The sequence below is a fragment of the Serinus canaria genome, chromosome 1, assembly GCF_022539315.1.
Source record: "Serinus canaria isolate serCan28SL12 chromosome 1, serCan2020, whole genome shotgun sequence".
NCBI lineage: Eukaryota > Metazoa > Chordata > Aves > Passeriformes > Fringillidae > Serinus > Serinus canaria.
Genome location: NC_066313.1, coordinates 7,989,153 through 8,002,636, shown reverse-complemented (window position 1 = coordinate 8,002,636; position 13,484 = coordinate 7,989,153).

The following is a 13,484-nucleotide window of genomic DNA, read 5'->3' as shown; positions in this document are numbered from 1 at the left end:
ATGAGTGCAAACAATTCATAAATAAAACATCTCTGGGGATCCAAAAGTCTGTTTCTTCTGTAGGAGTTCTAATAAGGAGCTCACAGGTTGCGTGTTGCTAGGCTTATTTGAAACCTGTTGGTGTCCTCCTTTCAGTATGAGAGTAGAAAACACTCTCCAAAAAAGAGCTCTTCCACTGTGGCTGTCTCTGTGGATGCAGGCAGAGATAACTGGTTGTTTGTAAGAGGAATATCTGCCTCCTGTGTCTGTAAGAATTTAAGTATGTCCAGTACTATTGGAATCCTTTTTTCCCAGGATAAAATTGGCTGGTGTTGGGCACACACCAATGTACATTACCATTACTAACATCATGTGCATTACCATTATTAACATTATCTTGTTAATAATGGTAAGTGTTAATGGCTCATCATGAAAAACTAGAATATCTTGAAAATCTTGTATATCACTTTCATGACCTGAAAGCAGTTCATGAAAGTGAAGACATTTGGTTCATGTTGGAGGGATTTGGATATTTGTTTTTCTCTGCAACTCATGTGCTACCTGGAGTGACTCCAGCTGCAGGGCCACTCTGCTCATCTGGGAGGAGACCTCTGTGTAAGGAAGATGCTCTTAAAGGGAGGCAGACAAATCTGCTCCAAATCACACCGTGTAGTCAGGATGCTGCCCTGACTTGTCCTTATGGCTTCATTCCCTTTCTATCTTCTCTTCTTTCTGGTCTTGGTTTCATAGGACTCTTTCAATTTTCTCATCTGACTGAGCAATAGAAATCATGTTAGAATAGCATGTTCAGAACACTGCTAGAGAAGGGCTGTGTTAAATTCCTGAGAAAGCTGAATTCCTCTGGCTCCCTGCTGAAATGTGCTCTGAAAGACAGTGTAGATTCTCCATTTCAATTTTTTCACAAATAAAAAAGAAATTATGCATAATTCCAGAGAAAGAGGGAAGGATGCAAAAATACCTCTCTTACATCTTCTGTATTTTATGCTGCAACAATTATTTTGGGGTTTTGCCCTGAGTGGTAAACGTACAGCTAATGAGATGTGGTCTCATTAGTCACATTAATTTTTTTCATTATTCAGTTAAAGCCTTATGAAGATAAGTTTTAAAATTAATATTTATTTATTTATTTCAACTAAGGTGAAAGGTGATAAAGAGAGCTTCCTATTCTGTGATTAGCATGCCAAAAATTCCCTGTTATCCTCAGAATCATAGGTGTGTCTAACCTCATCACAGCTGCAAATCACTTTAATTGGCCCAGAAACAGAGTAGAGCATAGGCAGGATGATCTCAGACTTCCTGAATGATAATCCATCAGTTGACTAAAACAGTCACTATTTCATCTCTCTGAAGGATGCACTGAATAATTATCAAATTTTAATTATATTTGAAAACTTTCAATACACAATCTAGGACTTCATCACAGTAACTTTAAAAGCTTCCATAGTGATAAAAAATTCAATTTTACTCTATGGCCATGCTTCCATTCTTATAATTTCCTTCTGGTTTCCCACTGTTATGCTAAATACTTTGATTTTTCTTTTTACATGTGGTGTGCCTCCGCTCTCCTGCAACACTGATTATGTACACTACACTTCAAAGCTTAGAAGTAACAAGTCTCCTTGAGGCAGCATGTATTTGTCTTTATGTAATCAGTTCAGCAGGATTTTTTACTTTATTTTCAAGAAATTCTTCCTATATATATATCATATATATGTATATATGCAGTTATACACATATGTATAAAAAGAAAAATACCTTTACATATTCATATCCAATTAAGAGAATTGGCCTATCTGCAAAAAGTACCATTCACAGCACATATATTTTGTCTCATCATCTGATTTGAAGATTCTGAGTTGCTGTATTTTTTAAATTGTATTTTCCAGGCTATATAAGTTCTGAATTACTGTGCCAGTGAACACTAGATATTTTACTGCTGTGATCATCTCTCTTTAAGGCTGAAGTTAGCTGGAAACTTTTTAATGCTATTATTCATTTCTACAAAGAAGATTCTGCTACTGGTCACCTGTTGTCTTAGGACTTTTCTTTAGTTTTCACCTACAGAACATCTGACCTCTGCTGCAGAACAGTGAGGTATTTTTATTAATGTAGTTGGTCTGGACAGTAGCTCTGCTCCCTCATTTTGATGCTTTTTCATGAGTTCTCCAGAGAGGCTTTGATCACTGAAAAAAATTGCTTTTTCATGACCTCATTTAATATGCAGAATAAGCTTCACTACCAGGTGCCATGGATTTCCTTCACTGAGATTTCCCTGAGGACATCATGGCCTTTTTTGTAAATCTCCTTGTGTCTCCTTTGTTCTTCAAAATGTAGGCAGTCCTCAAACTACCAAATCTGCATTTGAAAATGCTCTTTCTGTGATTTTTTCTTTCTCTTTCTTCTATTTTTCAGTGAGACCTCGGCCAACCCCTTTCCTGTGTCTGCACATATTTGAAATGAGGTTGCACTGGCTGTCTTCCACAGTCATATTTTGAACCCTGGGGCTTCCTGGAAAAATTTTCTTCCACTCAGATTTTGGCTCTCACTTTTTTATTCTGTGTCTTTTAAGTGCATACATCTAAATGAAAAACTGCTTTTGTACTGTACTGCATGCTGTCTCTCTCTCATGGAACTATTGCATGCTCTATTATAGTTATATAGAGACATAGTTGATAGTTTATTCTGTGGGGCTGAACATTTCAAAAGCAAATTTCAATCTTCTAAGTTATAATTAGTCTTTTGTCTGTCCTGTTCTCTCCTGAAGCTGTCTGTTATTGAATGGAGCACTGCACTAGTCCCACAGAGAACTGAAAAACGTGTGTGCAGTGACTTGCTCAGGTTTCCAAAGTGCAAAAGCCATGGTTGTATGAGGACTTTGTACTTCTGACCCAAAATCACACTGGCCCCCAAAAGACTTCATTACATAAGACAGAAGGTGGAATGTTGGAAACTTAAATGAAGGGTTTGCCTTTATGTGTTAGCTCGTTTTGAATCAGAAACTCTTACACTGCCAATTATATTAAATCTGTTGGTTCCATCTGTTTCAACTCGGTAGAACACTTACTGCACAATTGTAGCTTCATTAATAAATGAACTATGTTCAGTAAGTTTGCATTCCAAAACCAAATGGATTAAAGCATTTGTACTGCATTCTAAAAATACTCTTAAGTACACAAAGTGAATAAATTTGTCTAAAACAACAATTTTAATAAAAAAAACCCCTGATGTTACACAAGTAGAATGTTACACATCAAAGTCATTCCTGACCTAACCAGTCCAGAGAATCTCTGGGAAATGTTAAAGTAGTTTACAAGGTAAAGACTTAATGGTTTTAAGGCAGATAAGAATCTCTACTGTAACAATTTATGAGTCAGATAACATGGAGTGAGCTTTCCCAGAGACTTCTATTTGCATTAGCCCAATACAGTTTACAGCAGGCAGCCAGATCCTCAGTAAAGTATGAGACCCCGGTCAAGCTTTGGTCCATGAAAAGGTTCTGCCTGCCAGCCCTACAAAAAAATGCAGATGTCACAGCATGGAGAGCTGGAGTCTCAGGGATCCCCAGCATGTTCAGGTGATCCAGAATTATTCAGGGGGCAGAAAGACAGCAGCAAGTCCCACAGCAACACTTGGGTGCAGAGTGACATTTCAGCCACATGCCATGAGGTTTGCTCAGCCACCATTAGCTTTCCCAGGAAGGGGGAAGTGTCTCCTCAGAATTAAGATCCTGCAAGGCTGCAGCTTGAAGCAGAACAGCTTTGTGAGCTCTGCTGCAATTTCCCTGCTCAGCTGGTCCCGGGGGAGCCGTGTAATACCAGGGAGTTTCATGTTTGCACCTTCTGAAGGTCACTCCCAGGGACTCTGTCACAAGAGGAATATTAACGCTTTTCATTTTCATGACACATCCTTCAGCTCCAGCACGTGTCAGGGAAAGACCTGCCTTGTTCCTGTGAACACCCCTGCCTGCAGCTGCAGGGATTTCCAGGAGGAATAGCAAGTGAAGGAAAAATGTGTTTCAACCCACTGCAGTATCACTGGAAGGGCGTAACGTGGAGGTGGGAAAATCAGGGACAGCTGATGCTCCAGCACAGCAGTGAGAGGGAGAACAGTGTAGGAAAAGAAAAATAGGGAAGTAACTGAGCTGGTTCCTAACAAATATGATACAATTTATAGTTCATAATTTTTTTTAAATAGAAAGGATTTTACTAGATAATGGCTCTGGGGTTGATTTTTTTTCCCTTTCTTTTTGATGCTATATCTTCCAGACTATTCCTTCTTTTAACCGTTTGTTTCTTCCTTTTGAAATGAGTTTAAATTATTACATTAAGGCTCAGAAACCCCAAACAAAATCACACAGCAAGAGATTATACCTAGACTTTAGGAATTTAAGAAGACAGAATTAGTCTATTTCTTTAAATTGGGCTCTTTTTTTTTTTTTTTTTTCTGCAAAGAAAACCATTACTATCTCATGCTTACAACCAGTCCCCGAGGCTATGGAAAGTCAATCACACATCAGAAGAGGCAGGTGAATATAGACAAATCCTGTTTCCATGTCATGAAAAGAATCCTGGAAGACTCTGGATCATTGGTAGTCCCACACCCTCATCTTTTTACTACACATTTTCCCCTTAGACCTTAATATGTGTGAATGTTTAAGGTTTGAGCATCTGATGAATTTGAAAGGTCTTCTACACAGCCTGTCCTGCTCACAGCCCACAGATCCACTGCAAACCTTCAGTGGTCAGGAACGCTTAGAATTGTGAAAATAAAATGTAGGTAAGGATTTCAGGTTGATTGAGTAGACAAGAGTTTTGTTAAAGTCAGAGAATATGGGGATATATATATATATATATGTATGTATATATATGTATATCTGTATATCTAGATATCTATATCTATGTATATATATGTTATTTTTTTGTATTCTTAGACAAAGGATAAATTCAAACCTGGAAAAAAAATTAAAAACCCAGTCATTTTACTTTTCCCTGTTCCTAGTAGTGAAAGAAACTGATTCTAAATCAGTCTGAAAAAATAATCAGGCAAAAAAGGACATCATCACCATCTTTGCAAACTAAAATTAAGCTGTCACAATCAGAGTTAAAACTGAAGTGATATCTCTGCAAGATGACTGATGAATTTTTCAGCCTGTAGTGGCAAATCAAGCCAGCAGAACAATAGCATGTGCCAGGTGTCATTTGAATGAATAGTGCCATATTCCTTTTTATTTTTTTTTTCCTCCAAAAGATGCTGGCTAAAAGCATTTCTGTTCTCCACATCTCCAGCAGGCCTTTTCTAACAGTGTAATATTTTCCCAGCTCAGCTCCAATGGACAGCTGTTTAGTACTGGAACATTTCACTGCTCTGATTCCATTCCAGTCCCACAGCCTGGAAGGTGTGCTTGTCCTTACCTTTGTAACCATCAGGGAGGGTTTGACCAGAAGGTGGTCAGACAATCCCTGCAACCTAAATTATCCTACAGTTCTATAGAATTCCAGAGAAGTGCTACCAAATAGAGTCAATTCTTCCTTCTGGATTCATCCAGTCATACTGGAGTGAGTGCAACTAAAGTAGTTCTGCTTTGCACCCATGAAATCCTCACCAGGGGAGGGAGAAAAGCCATGAGAAGCAATGTGATACAATCAGCATGGTCATTTGGAGTTTTAGTACCATTCTCAAAATAAACCTAAAAATATAACTTACCCTGTGTTTTCTCTAAATTTGTTTTATTTCTCTTTGTCTGTACTTGTAATCCGTAGTAATGATGCAGTGCTGCTATTGCTATCACAGATGGTGAAGGGTATATGATGAAATTTTCATTTAGTGCAAAATCCTTTGTGACATTTTTATAAAGAAAATCAGTGGAAAATCCACTCCAGAAATGCTGAGCTGCTTGGGATATTATTCTGATAGCTATAAAAAAACCCCAGCAACAAAATGCTGCAGTAATCCTGTAGAAATATAGCACTTTATTGATGTGCAAATTTTCTTGTGGTTGTCTACCTTTGGCTTTTCTATACAATATGGCAATATGAATATGTTTAGGGCAATCCAAATTCCATTTCTATTTGTTCCAGTTTTAATTTAGGGAGCTGAAGTGCAACTTTAGTTCAGATGGTCAGAGCCTGATGCTGAAAAGGCCAAGACTGTGGGGTTCAGTGCCAATGTGGGCCATTCTCTTAAGAGTTGGACTTGATGATCCCTGTGGATCCCTTCCAACTCACAATATTCTGTGATTCTGTGACTCTCATTGTAGTGATGCTGCCATTGATATTTTTACAATCCACTGTCAGGAATTAGATAGTGTATCAGCAACATATTCATATATTTCTTCTATTTATGTATTTCTTCTTATATTTCTATTTAAATATTTCTTAACAGGAGATAATGACCAAAAAAAAAAGTCATTAATAAATAGAAGTCACAGCAGACCCCTTCGAAATCTGTGCTAGAACATTTACTTGGAAACAAGTATATTTTTTTCACAGCTGCACACAATAATTTCAATGTAGGATTTTCTGATCTTGTTCAATTGACATGGTTTCAAGAGCAAGTATTGACTGTAGCAGTGTATAAGGCCATCAGAAAGCAGTTGATAATGAGCTTTGACACAGTGAAGATGGAATTTTTGCTTTAAGGTGTGCGATTAAGGTGTGTGAAATTACAAGTGCTGGGATAATGTGTGACAAATGGTGAAGGAGAAATACTTTCAGCTCAGAATCACCTGCTGGTCTTTGAAAAATACATGTTCAAATGACAGTGATAGTATAAAAAATAGAAATAGTGTTTAAAAAAAATAGAGAACTAGGAAAATACAGCTTATTCTTCAACATCAATGATATGAATAGTTGAGGTCATGTTCTACTATTGTATCATCCAGGTGTGAAGGATGTATGATGCAATTTACCCCGTGGAGCTGAGTTTATTATTACTGACACCACATGCATTTTTCACATTTTTATCAATATCACATGGAAGAAGTGAGATCTGTGTAGTACAGGCAAGATAGATAAGTGAGATAAAAACACTACTCACTTAAAAAACATTTGGTACAGGCCTTTGCAGCTCCATGCAGATGTAACTGTGTGTATGATAGCTATGCTAAAAGAGGAAACTAATCAAATAAATAATTTAAATACCTGTCTTTTTCAAAAGTAACAGCCCAAAAAAGGGAGGTTAGCAATCTGTCAGTCCATACAGGATGATGTGTGTGTGTGCAGTGATTAAGAATATTGACAAGACACAACTGTGTGGCATTGAGAAGACAAAAATGTAATTACCAAAAAAAAAAAAAAATCTATAGAAAATCAATTTTAAGAAGAGACATCAGTATCAAGTGAATTTGAAGAGACTACCCTAGCACAGAGAGTGGAAGAAGGGCTTAGTGAAGACAGGACTATAAGGAAGAAGGAACTGAGTGACAGATGATCTGCAAGCTAGAAATCTCCATTTGTTTAATGATAGGAATCAAGGCATGGAATGGTTATTGAAGACTAGGATTAAGAGGCAAAGCAGGGGAAGGACTACAGAGAGAAAGCTTTCAGGAGAAATTTCAGAGCATTCTGAAAGCAAGAATGAACCCAACTCAATCCTTGTAGATGATACACAGGAGTTTGAGTTTGAAGATCTAAAAATAAAATGGATATCCTGAAGCTATGATCCTCAGACTAAAAAGACACATCTACAGGAAGCTTTTTTTGTCTTAGTTCTGGTATGTAAAAATGTCACTAGCAAGGGTGTTTCTGACTGAGTATTAATGACACTGTGACATTGAAATTCAAATTTTTGGTGCAAGGGGTACTGACTATAATAGTGAATTCACACAGATCTTGCAAGAAGGTTAATAGAATTGTTGGCACTGTGTCTGAAGAGAAATAAAAGGATGTGAGGGAGCTCAGAATGGCCTGGGATTGAATCTGATATTGATTCATAGTAAAGGAATGCAGTGTGAATTCCTTGTGATGTGAATTGTTTAGAAATATTTGGCTTTTGTTCTATCTGTTATAAAGTTATGCTATAAATGAAGCACATGTTAAAAGAAATAAGGTGCAAGGGCACAAGTAGAAAAGAAGACAGCACACTGCTAAATATGACACATATGTACTCATTTGTTATGATCAGGCAAAGGGATACCTGGAATACTCTGGAGCTAGGTGATGGTTGAAATGTATTGGGGCTGGAGGGCTAGGACATGAGCCCTGGGGTGCATTTGTCTTGGTCAAAACACAGAATAAGACCATGCTGGTTTTGTTTCTGGTCAGTTTCTTTTCAAAGAACCAGTGGTGATAGATGTTAAGCAGTGCTGCTGTGTAATACCATACCACAGGTACCAAATGAATATTCTCTGGATAGAGCCGTGGGTGTGGTGATAGAAGGACCCCGTGAGAGTTTTCCAGTGGATTGTAATTATCTTTATCAAGGTTTTGTGAGTAAAAGATAAGTGGTTCAGCTGGGACCAGGTCACAGAAGCATGTCCTACCCACCAAGCAGGGCTGTGCTCTCTGTTTCACTGGGGGGAAACTCTTCCAGTGTGCTCAAAAGTCTTGAACAGACATTGTGAAAGGAAACACAAGGACATGCATCAGATTGCAGCTAGGTCATTCCTTTGAAGTACTTAACACACTTCACTGTTAGTGCTGTTCCAGAAAATCTTTAAATGTTTAATGAGAAAGCACCTTGAATCTGTTAGGGCACATTAACCAAGGTTCAGCCGCAGAGTGGAAGAATTGACAGAATTTCAAGGCAGGAGTTGTTTTCCTAGGAACAGCTAAAGAAGGCCCACATCAACCCATGCCTGTCTGTGTTGACATGCCATTGATAATAGTTTGATCTAATTTTTTGGGGAGAGGAGGGGGCACATGGCAGAATTACAACTCTCAAAGTACACTTGTATCTCTTTTTGCTTTTGCTATATCCTAGTGAGGGAAGATAGGGTTGTCTCTGGAGCAGAAACCTGAGCAGAGCATGGTGTTGTGCTAAATAGAGATTTCTTCTTCTCTGCCAAATATATTGTTGATCTATGAGGCAGCTGTTGAGCAGTTACTCAGGACTCATATTCCCAGTGCTCCCTTGGGATGTGAAGGACTCGAACAGCAGAGGAAAAGCAAGCAACATCATATATTAAACACACCTACAAAGGCAACACAGACCTGGGCTGTGAAGGCACCCATAACCATCACTGGTTAGGTCAACAGCATGCCTTTGTAAGAAGAACATTGCTAGGGATTTTCACATAGTGCTAAGGAAAGGAAAAGGAAAACCAAAACCAGAAATAGCCTATCTTTTATTAATTTCTCATTGTTGGTTTTGCAAGGAGTTGATAGGGTTTTTTTTCCTATACTGCTGCTTTTAAAAACATCTTGTATGAGTCAAAAAAGAGATGACATGGTATTTTTTTTTCTGTTTAAAAATTTCATTACGCTGTCTTTTTCAACCCAGTCTTTCAAAAGAGAACTTATTGATCCATTTCTTCTCTTTTATTAAACATTTCTTTAATGTTTTCTCAGAGGCAGTAGCTCACATGACTTAAAAACTTCATTCAAGAGGAAGCCTTTGTGAAGCAATTTCTACCTTTCTCTCAAGTTCATCCTCATCCTGCTTTTATATGGACAAAGCCCCATTAACAGACTAGCACAAAGTTCATTTAAGCCAGGGCACTGTGAAAAGCATTAATTTAGCAGTCAAATGCTTTCTCTACCTTAAGCAGAGGAAACTTTCCTTTTTTTTTTCCCCCTAGGCATCAATGCCCAGCCAGAGTGTTGCTATGATTCCATCATTTCCCTACTCATAGCTGTTGACTCCAGCACCAGATATCAGCTTTGGAGAAGGGGCACATCATGACGCTTTGCCCATACAAAATATATTTTAGAATAACCCTGTGGCCTGGACTAGCAATAGTATCTCTTCCTCTGTGAAGCCAGGCTAAATGCTATTTGGGAATGCATGAGGAAATTTGCATTGTCTATCCAACTGAAGTGCCAGGAAATTTCATTAAGTTTCTTTCCAAGTGTGTGAGAAACAAGCACGTTAAAACTCCATGTTAATGTGGACTCCAAACAAGCACATGCAAAAAGAAAAACATCTTCAAGGAGATCATAATGGAAATCCCTGGTTTACTTAGAGGTGATAATAAAAAGAGCATTATTTATTTGATCTTGGTCCTCAGTATTTCAGAACTACAAAACCTCTTTTTAAGAGACTGGAATTATTCAAGTAGGAGTAGTAGAAACTTCAATGAGCACCATTTCTGACAAGGCAGCTACGAGTTCATTAGGCTTTTACTGGACAGATGACAATACGTTTTATGTGTGTATGAAAATCATCTTTAAATTAAATGTAATATTACTTTGCTGTTGTTTTTGCCCTGACCTGTCAAGACTCCTGTTCTCATTCAGGGGGTTGCTCAGCTGGCTCTGCCATCTCTCCTGCCCTTGTCAAGGAGTCTGGGCTGCTTTTTACAGGCTCATGTGGCAATACCAGCACAGGCACTGCACAGCATTGTACCCTGCAATGCCCTGACCACGTCCTGACTTGTAAGAGAGACATTCAGGCGGGTTTCATGTAACATCCTGTGTGCTTCATTTCTTCCAAAATGATCCCAATTTTGCATCCATGTCTCTCTGCTGTGTGGAGAGGTCCCTAAGTTGGTTACATGTTCAAAATTTGCACAGCTATCCCTCTCAAATGCACCAGATGTCAAAGTGACATGAACACCTCCAGCAACACAAGATGAGCTGGATAACTGGGGTTTTATGACAGAATGGTAAGTGATAAATTAGTTAGCTGTGAGAGAGTTTTAATGGTAGTAAAGGGTATAATTTGGCTTCACAAATGACATCCTTTTCAAATGAATGGGTAAAGTTCATGTTTCTCTTACTTTTCTTGCTGAAATACGTGACCTCTAAAGGACATGGCATGTCATTTATGTGAATAAAGAAATAATAACTTCAAAAGAGTTAGTGAAAATATAGGAGGTTTTTGGTTTTGGTTTTTTTTTTTAATTAAAAAGATCTGTTTTCTTTTTTATGTACAGGATAATCTTAAATCAATATAGATCTAGGCTTCATGACAGATAAGACAGATAATAACACAACTTCCCAGAGACTTCAGTGGAGTCAGAAAGATTTTACAAGCTAACGAGCCAAATTCTTATTTTTGTACTTTCCTTATGTAATATTTTTATTTTCACCAGTATGTCCTCTATGAATAGAAGCCTTAGACAGCTAGGCAGGCTATTCTACAGGTCCATGTTTATGCAGGTGTTCCTTGCTTTATAGTACTTGTTCACTCCCAAGCAGCAGTAATAGCTAAGGACTCCTACTGACTGCAAATTCCGTGGCTGTTATGCATGGTTTACCACTGGCAATAATGAGAAAACACCACTTGCTTTAATTAAACAACAATAAATTAGAAGCAATGATTTACTGAGGATAATTGTTCTTTATTTATTAAAAAATGTAGCTTGATGTGTGTTCTTTTCATGCAACATCAACTTCTTTTTAAGGACTCAGCCTTGCACTTGCATGGTTGGTGTTCATGAAGTGCTTGCTGTAAGGCTGGAAACAAATGGTGATTAAAAACAGTGTCCTCTATGTTTTTGAAGGAGCTAATGGCCCCCTTTGGAGTTGCTAATTGGCAAGTTCTGCAACTCCAGGCTTTTGAGGTATGGTTGCCATGGAAAAATTGCTTTGAAGTTGGCAGTTGTGAATATTTGACCACGGTTTTTCCTAGTTTGGAGACCGGATGAAAAGCACTGTCATCTCTCCCACAGGGCAAAAGATAGCTGGAGAAACTGTGCAAAATGATTACCCATCTGAGTGGGCAGAACAGTGGCAGATGATGACAAACAAGGTTTTCCCAAGGGGCTTAATTTCTCTGTCCACTCTGTGGTTTTTTTGGAGCTTTTCCTGTTTTGGTTTTGGTTTGTTTTGGGTGGATTTTTTGTTTTTGGTTTTTTTTTTTTTTTTTTGTCAGCTCTTGATCTGATTAGAAGATTTGTGGATGAACAAAGGTTAATGGATTCTGTTTAACCTGAGCATTTGTAAAGGAAATGCAACGTCCGGCACTGGGAGACAAGTTGAAGTTCCTGAAGTACAAGATACAATTGCAAATAAAACAACCTGCTAGAAAGCTCTTTGGAGAATTCCCTTCTCCTGTAGTGGAAAAGATGCAGGCCAACTGGTTTCTGTATGACTGAGAGGTACTTTTGTAAAAGGTTTATGCTATACCATAACACTGAGGGAAACTACATGGTTCACCCTCTCAAACTATCCTGTGTCATCACAGTTTGTGATGTTCCCCTGTGACATATTAGCAAGCTTAAAGTCCTCCTGTCCCATTGTAATCTTTCTTTTTTTAAATCAGTTTGCAAATTTGCCCAAAGTTTAAATTGGCTTTGACCTTTCCCTAAATATGCAATTAACACATAAAAAACAGATGAATGTTACATACAAAGAAAACACCCTATTCTTGTTTCTCTGACTACTTATTTTCTCACTACTATCCTCATAAAACAATGACATACGTGTTTTTTATCAGTGGACATGGGCCAATTGTCCTCAAAAATCTTTGCTTTAATGCCTCAGCTGTGTACTTCAGTTTCCTTTAAAAAAGACCACCCATCATGTTAAATTGTTCATGTGGATACTGAGCATGAATCTGAGCAAAAAAATCCTATCCTGTCTTTTGATTTATGGGTAATTTTTAGAAGCTGTTTCAAGAGGGATGAATATTTTATTTTTTGTAGAGATATTTATCTCTATATCATTAAAAGTCTTTTCATGGCGTAATCACAGTGATTATGATTCTTACATAAAATATGAATTTTGAAGAAATCTACTACCTTATAGTAGTTTCTAAAATACTAAAAATATAAGAAATATAAAAATAAACATGGTCATGCAACATAAATATGATGTGATGAAGCAGAGAAAGCAAGGTTTATTTTTTTCCATTTATCTACTCTGAACTGAGGCAAGTCAGACTTTCTTAACACCTTTTGAAAAATGAGAGTTTTTAGGCTTAAAATTTGCACGTAGAAGTAACAAAACTGTGTTTCTAAACAGTGAATTTTTTATGTAGAACTTGAGAGGTGTCTATTGTTTTCTTGTTTGCTATACGCAAGGTTTCTTTTTGGGATGAAAAGCAAAGTCTTTTCATCCAAATCCAAAAAAAGAAAGTATCCAAATCAATATAGCTGGGCATGGATTTTAGGCATATACTGGGACTCTGATTTCTAAAGAAATTGGTTTGAATCTGTGGGATAGATTTAATTTTTTTAAATTGATGACAGTGAACTATGCTTTAAGATATTGCACTCCACTTAATTTATTTTTTTTTAGTGTATAATACTCCCCACAAAATGCTGCTTTGTATATTAAATAAAATTGTTTTTTCTTTTCTTTTAAGTCGCAAGAATAACCTTTAGGTGACTTTGTGGCTGTTGAATACCAGTAATTAAGGTCAAGCCTTTCCTGATCCTCAGT